At 40.1% G+C, this 7826-nt stretch overlaps 1 non-coding gene across 1 annotated transcript; it reads right to left on the bottom strand.

The window, feature by feature from the left end:
* Positions 1-1192: 1192 nt before the first annotated feature.
* Positions 1193-1265, bottom strand: trnar-ccu (transfer RNA arginine (anticodon CCU)). The gene has a single exon. It is a non-coding gene; the product is annotated as a tRNA-Arg (tRNA).
* Positions 1266-7826: the final 6561 nt, after the last annotated feature.

Below are 7826 nucleotides of genomic sequence, written 5' to 3'. Positions count from 1 at the left end.
GGGGTGTGCCCGAATACAAATACGCTATTCAGTAAAGCACAAATAGTGGGTTTTTCACGAATATTTGTTTCATACAAATATTTTCAAAATTATTTGTTTTTGGGAAGAAAAAAAACATGTCAAATACCAGAGCCACAGGTCGGTTACATTGCTATCTCAGTCTCTGTCCTCTGCTCCACTGTTACATCTATCAGCAGGTCTCAGTGAGGCGAGTCACATCCACCTGCTACATGACGCATATTTCCTTATTTGGACATGAACTGGAGTGAGACGTGTTCCCCAGAGATAAAGCTGAGCTACTGACACACGCAAAGTGCTCCCAAGGGACTCTCCATAACCTGTTGTTCCCCTTCTCCTTTCCACAAAGTTAGGTTGTAAAAAATAGGTGATAAATGAAAAGTGCAAAGCAATAATCGCCTTTGAAGTTCCTCCCTACATGTTACACGGTGTGCTCTCCCTGTGTTATGGGTGTATAAAGGTAGAGGGTAGAGAGGTAGAGGTCTGTCTGCAATGAGGGGATGAGTAAAGATTTAGCTCACTAGTCAGCGCAGTCATCTATGATCTGGGAGATTCCAGTTTGATACCCAGTGTATGATGTGTACTTACAGCCAACTAGCTGCCACTAAAGCAGTGTCAGTAGAGGATGGTTTCAATGCATCAACCTCTGGGTTATCGAACCCATGACCCCTGGCTTAGGAGGCCAGTGCCTTATCCATTAGGCCACTGGGGCTTCAGTGACCTCACCTGTAGATAGACAATGTAGAGAGGGACATAAATAGGGAGCAATTGTGTCACAACAAGGCAGTGCAAACATGATGAACACAAGACAAGTGCAGTGATTTAGTGAAGCAACAATACTGTAGTCGATGTATATGGTCTACAAGTACAGTCTGTGTTGACCCTTGTTGCCATGGGTAGATTATGTAATTTTAGTCATGCTGACATGTAGCACATAGTTTAACATTTATGGAAATTGCATGATCCAATGCTTTTTGAGGTTGATCCATGAGGGCTGAAACTCAGGATATCTATGTCTTCCTACTTTGTGGAAACAAAATTGGTGGAGTACTTCTTTAACAATTGACATGCGAACTAGCTGCCACTAAAGCCCTGTTAGCAGAGGATGGTTTCGATCCATCGACCTCTGGGTTATGGGCCCAGCACGCTTCCGCTGCGCCACTCTGCTGTCAGTCACCCCAGACGGGACTCCAACCCACAATCCCTGGCTTAGGAGGCCAGTGCCTTATCCATTAGGCCACTGGGGCTTCAGTGACTTCCCCTGTAGATAGACAATGTAGAGAGGAACCTACATAGGGAGCAATTGTGTCACAACAAGGCAGTGCAAACATGACGAACACAAGACAGACAAGAGCAGTGATTTAGTGAAGCAACAATGCTGTAGTCAGCGTATATGGTCTACAAGTACAGTCTGTGTGGACCCTTGCTGCCATGGGTAGATTATGACATTTTTAGTCATGCTGACATGTAGCACATAGTTTAACATTTATGGGAATTGCATGGTCCAATGTTTTTTGAGGTTGACCCATGAGGACTGACACTGAGGATATCTATGTCTTCCTACTTTGTGGAAACTAAATTGGTAGAGTACTTCTTAAATAACTGACATGCCAAATAGCTGCCACTAAAGCCCTGTTAGCAGAGGATGGTTTCGATCCATCGACCTCTGGGTTATGGGCCCAGCACGCTTCCGCTGCGCCACTCTGCTGTCAGTCACTCTAGATGGGACTCGAACACACAATCCCTGGCTTAGGAGGCCAGTGCCTTATTCATTAGGGGCTTCAGTGGCTTCACCTGTAGATAGACAATGTTGAGAGGGACATAAATAGGGAGCAAACATGTCACAACGAAGCACTGAAAACATGATGAACACAAGACAAAAGTATTGATTTAGGGAAGCAACAATGCTGTGGTCTACAAGTAGAGTTTGTGTGGACCCTTGCTGCCATGGGTACATTATGACATTTTAGACATGCTGACCCTTCAGCTATGCTGAGGTATAGCACATAGTTTAACATTTATGGGGATTGCAACATCCAATGTTTTTGGAGGTTGACCCATGAGGACTGAAACTCAGGATATCTATTAGGGGTGTGTCTGACTAAATACGTACAAATACGTTAGTCAGCAAAGCACAAATAGTGGGTTTTTTACGAATATTTGTTTCACACAAATATTTTTCAAATTGTTTGTTTCGGGAAGAAAAAAAAACAAAAAACATATCAAATACCAGAGCACAGGTCGGTTACATCACTATCTCAGTCTCTGTCCTCTGCTCCACTTTTACGTCTATCAGCAGGTCTCAACGAGGGGAGTCACATCCACCTGCTACATGACATACATTTCCTTATGTGGACATCACTCCCGGAGTTGGGGGTGTTCCCCAGAGATGAAGCTGACTCTCCATAACCTGTTGTTCCCCTTCTCCTTTCCACAAAGTTAAGTTGTAAAAAATAGGCAATAAATGAAAAGTCCATAGCAATAATCGCCTTTGAAGTTCTTCCCTACATGTTACAGAGTGTGCTGTCTCTGTGTTATGGGTGTATAAATAGGTAGAGGTCTGTCTGCAATGAGGGGATGAGTAAAGTTTTAGCTCAGTAGTCAGCGCAGTCGTCTACGATCTGGGAGACAGTTCAAGACCCTGTGTGGGGGACCTCCTTCATAAGATAGTTTATTCATGAACACTTATTGTAACACTTTAATTTTCTAAAATTAAAAGCGGAATAAAAACAAAAACAGGATTTGTTAGCCTCTTTTCACTTTTAATCAAATAGAAATAGAAATACAAATAATTTTGCTGCCTCAACAAATATAGATACAAATACAAATAATGGGCCCTCTGCACATCCCCACCAATTAAAACATTAATAGGATTTTGTGCATGACAAGGGAAAAACTATAGTCTGAATGGTATTTCCTAACATACCAGTACATTCAACATCTATCATTTATGTGTTTCAGAGAAAGCATGAAATTGACTTGTGTTTCTTTAAAGTTAAAAGCAAAATCTAAGTAAAGTAAAAGTAAAAGTAAAAGTTTACTCACATTACTTTTGGTCATGCCACCTTTTGGTGCCTTTATTTTAATAAGTGGCAACCGAGTTTCTTTTGAAGTTGAGCTTAGCAATTTAATGCATAACAGAGCATCTTTAGGTAATGCTTTTTTCATAGTTTGAGATGTTTTATACTTCCATTAAGTCCTGTTCTGCAAAGTGGCTGATTTAATTTTTTTTTTTCATTTTTCCTTGGTGGATTACTGTTTGGGATTTCTTTGCAAATTGCTGAAGAGACTGGCCTGAACAAATCCTCAATCTTTTTGATTTTATATAATGAATTATTTCAGATTCCTTTTTGGTTGGTAACACAAGGAGAGGTTTTAGTTTTAGAGCGGTGTTCTGGCGAGTTTCTGTTGTACTTTTTGACTATACAATTTTGTTATTCATATTCTTTTTTAGCTGTGTGACTATGGCTGTTCTTATCGTGCTTTTCCACTGTTGATTTTAGTGTTATCTAAGCTCATGGTTATGTAATTATATAACCATGTATAACCATGGACAGTGCTTACAGTACAAGGCTACAGAGGGTTGCATGGCAGGCTGTGTCTCATACCTATATGCATGAGTAATACACTTTCTGATTATGTATGGGTTAGACTCATTTCTCAACTTCACTTTTTTTGTAAAATCCTAGATCCGTGTTTTAAGGAGACGTCTAACCCAAATGCACAGCAAATTTATCAACTTGGGCAAACACTGTGATTTTTATTTTTACCTTTTCACTTCTGAGATTCTATGAGCCTGCACTGCCAGTGTAAAAATAAATACTGTATCTCAAGCTGGAGTGTTGCACTGGATCACTCATGGAGTAGTTTAATTTCATCTGCTGTTGAAGGCTGCAAATGGGTAACTCAACAAAGACCTTGTGATTCTGCTTGGCAGTTAAGCACTCAAAAAACACACATTTCATCATAGCGACTTAAGTTAGACTTGAGGTGGCCGTGAATGAGCCTATTCCCAAGAGCACAAAAAAATCTTTCATGTGGAAGGCATAGGCCTCGCTATTACCATCAATCCTTTCCCCAGCTCTCTCGTACACACATACACACACAGAAAGCATAAAGTGTTTATGACCCCATGTTCCAGAGGTCACATTCAGACTTTTATTCGTTACTCTGTCATGTCAAATGCCCCTATCAGCTTTCCCCATCCCGCGCATTTATGTGACTGCGGTGGTTAAACAAAAATGTAGTGAGAGGTGCTGACCCTGACCTTTGACCTCATAGAAATGTACATACAAATGTCAACCCAATAACTAGCTTCCTTCTCAGAGCAACCAACTGCCTAAACAGGAGCAGTTGCTGACAAGTAATTCATTGGCCACATAAGACAAGAAAGCAGGGAAGGGGGGAAAGGCATAAAACGAACAGGGTACTTTCTTTAATGAACCTACAGGTTTGGAACCTTCATTAGTTTGTAGCAAGGTGTTATGGCCAGAGGTCTGTTTGATTGGCCACAACTGAGTGAGTAAATTATCTGGAAAATCACTTTTACAAAGGATTTTGTTTAACAGCATGAATGTGTCAGTGGTGAAATCTAGACACATGGGCCATTGATTAATTGCTGGTTTTAAATGTGCATTTAAGGACCTTTAGAGAGCAACACCACACCGCCTCTATCTGCTGTGTTTCCAATATGAAGACTGATAAACCAATTGTGCACACAATATAACAATTTAATGCTAATATCATTAACACACTGCAGATGTGGAAACAAGGTGGAAATATATATATATATATATATATATATATATATATATATATATATATATATATATATATATTTCCCCTCTTCCCACCCTCAGTTTATTTCACGTGTTGGGCTTTTTAAATCTGTAGGGCTATGCTTATTCAATCCATCTAGAGCTGCCTTTATAATTCACTGTGGGTATTGGTTCAATGGGGCCTAAGCAGGGAATGAGGGCACAGTACCATTGGTGCCCAGTAAAAGCTTTCTCCAGCTGGGAAGATGGACTCTGGCCAGAGGCATGGAGCCTAATAATTGGACCAATCCAAAGGGATTTATACATTTTCACATTCAAATTTATATTGTCTAGTTTGCATTTGGGAGGCAAGGGGATAGGCTTACCTACTCTAAAAGAATAGTGAGTCTAGTGGGGGGAAACCAAAAAGTCCTCCAAATTAAATAACCACATAGGTCGTTTGTACCTGCACTCCAGAACGACCCACTGGAGCGTTTTCAGAACAACCCATTGGAGCATAATATGCCACTTTCCAAAACTGTTACAAAAAAAATATGTTTTATGATGTGACAACACTGTGGTTAAGGTCTGGTTAGATTAAGGGACAAAAAACACTTGGTTAGGGTTAGGGAAAGATCATGGTTTGTGTTAAAATGTTCACTTGAAACCTGGTTACTACTTCCTTAAAATTAGGCAACCTTCATCGTCATGGCAACAGTAAACACCACATTACAGTTTTTAAAAAAATGTCCCAACTTGTTGGAAAAGTCCACTGTTTGCCATCTAACTAAATATCTAGCCAATCAACCAACCTGCCTCCTCCTAATAAGGAAGTTACCTTATGTAGACGTTATCTGAACTGCGTCACTTCTATGGGTCATAATTACTACAGCCGCAGGATGGTGTCGGTCACTCAAACATAACTATAGGTCATTTTTGGCAACCAAATTTATGACCTATAGGGTCATTTTTCTTGGGAGGATACGCTTGGGGAAACATATAAAAAGAGACAATGCTGCATCACGAATGCATCATGCTGACTGAATTTGAATCGCATTAGGGGGAGCTACCAGTCTGATGCATGAGCAGAAAAAGGCTATGCAAGATACGATTAAACAGAGCCACATTGGTACCCAAACCACCCACAATATGTAGACACGAGTACAATACAGAATGATTTTGTTATTATAAATTATAAATCTCTATTTTGGTTTTTGAGCTTAGACTGTGTGGGCTTTTCAATATTTTATACAGCCTCACTGAAATCTGAAAGCTAAACTGTAAAGCCCAGATGTTGGACTAATCAGCAGTTCTTACTTGGTAAACAGAATCTAATCGCTCAAAGAATAGCAGCATTAATATGGTGTGCCGAGTGGTCTAGCTTGATACGAACGCAGCCAAAACAGTGCTGTTGTTTGATTTTGTTTCTCAATTCCTATGACAGACACCAACATAACAGCATATTTACCATCTGGTGTAGGCTGTTAAGACAGTCTCATTTTACTTCATTTTTACAGCAAAGGCATTTCCTATGCATGCATATACATGAGGCTTTAGCAAAAGTTCTGTCAGGAAGACTATCTTTTGCATGCATAGGCCCGTAGTTATATTTCTCATTTATCCTGTCATTCACATCTCTCGTGCATGCTCACTCATAATTCCCTTGCTGTTATTGTCTAGGGCTGTTAAATGAGCTATCAGCTGTTCACATCGGTTGTTCACATCTATCCAATAGCGACACACCTCTATTGATAGCCTATCATCTTGCAGCTGTCTTTTTAAACATGTTTCTCCCTCTCTGCTTTTAGTGCATTCATGCTGCTGTTATGCATGCCTCTCCACTTCCCCATCACCATATAGTCTTCGCAAATTGATCAGTTTCATCACTTCATCAACTTCATCAGCCTTATCAGTCTCAGCAGAAGTCATCAGCCGCCACCACCACCATTGTCTGGACTCCATGGGGGGATTTATCATGCTGCTACTCAGGGCTGATGCCCCTCGATTACAAAAATCTTCCCATAAAGTCTAAGCACCAAAGACTTTCTTGACAAAACTTAATTATCACAATATCATCTGTTATAATAAACAATTATATTTACTTCATTCACTATATGTGTCCTGATTGAAATACTGTATGTTCACACCTGGCAGCTGCTCAGTACATCTGTATTGTCTACTTCCAGCCAAGTAGAAACTTAACCATTTATGGTCAGTTGCCTTGCTTGTTTTGAGTGTGGAGGATGTTCACTTTCTCCACCCATTATATTCCCAGCATGTACATATACAGTAACTGTTGTAGCGATAACATGATAAGTTATGACTGCTACTACATACCTTCCATACACTGTTAAAGTACATTTCAAATTTAATGCTTTTCTGTGTTTCCTTACAAACATCAAATCATCATTTGGACAGCAGTGGTTTCATTGCCTTTCTAGCAGTACATTGCTGGCATGGAGCATGATGGTGTTGTGGTGGTAACCTGAAAACAGCAAAGTTTGGGACAAACATGGTGCCTCACTTCCTTGGGTAGTCAGCAGGCTACTTACCTTATATTGACTCATCATTGACCATTGATCATTTAAGTAAGCAATAACACACGGCAAAGTATACTGACATACTGCGTCTATTATTTTTCGTATCAGGACACATTAGCGTGTATTATTGTGCATACAACATTACTACCAACGAACAATAAAATCATCATCCATTTTTTAAAATGTGAGAGTTTATAGGTAATGTTCTCCTTTCTTTCATTGACAAGTGAGTGGACCCCAACTCATTGCACACAGCATCTGAGGATAAATGGACATTGAAATATTTCAGTAGATGCAACAGTTTACATGCAGGTCTTTCTGCATCTTTGCACATGCATTGACAAGATGATGGATTTTTTCCACAGCAGTCTATTCTAGGAGGCGGCAGTAGTGCTCGGAGGCTTTGCCACTTTCCCTTTTGCTTCAATCTTTCCATGCTCCACCCATTCATCCATCCATGCTGTATTTCTGCTTGAGTGCATCCTTGTGTTTCATCTGTAACTAATGTGTG

Source organism: Thunnus thynnus, chromosome 8, assembly GCF_963924715.1.
Source record: "Thunnus thynnus chromosome 8, fThuThy2.1, whole genome shotgun sequence".
NCBI lineage: Eukaryota > Metazoa > Chordata > Actinopteri > Scombriformes > Scombridae > Thunnus > Thunnus thynnus.
Note: the sequence above shows the minus strand (reverse complement) of the source record. Positions and strands in the feature narration are given on the sequence as shown.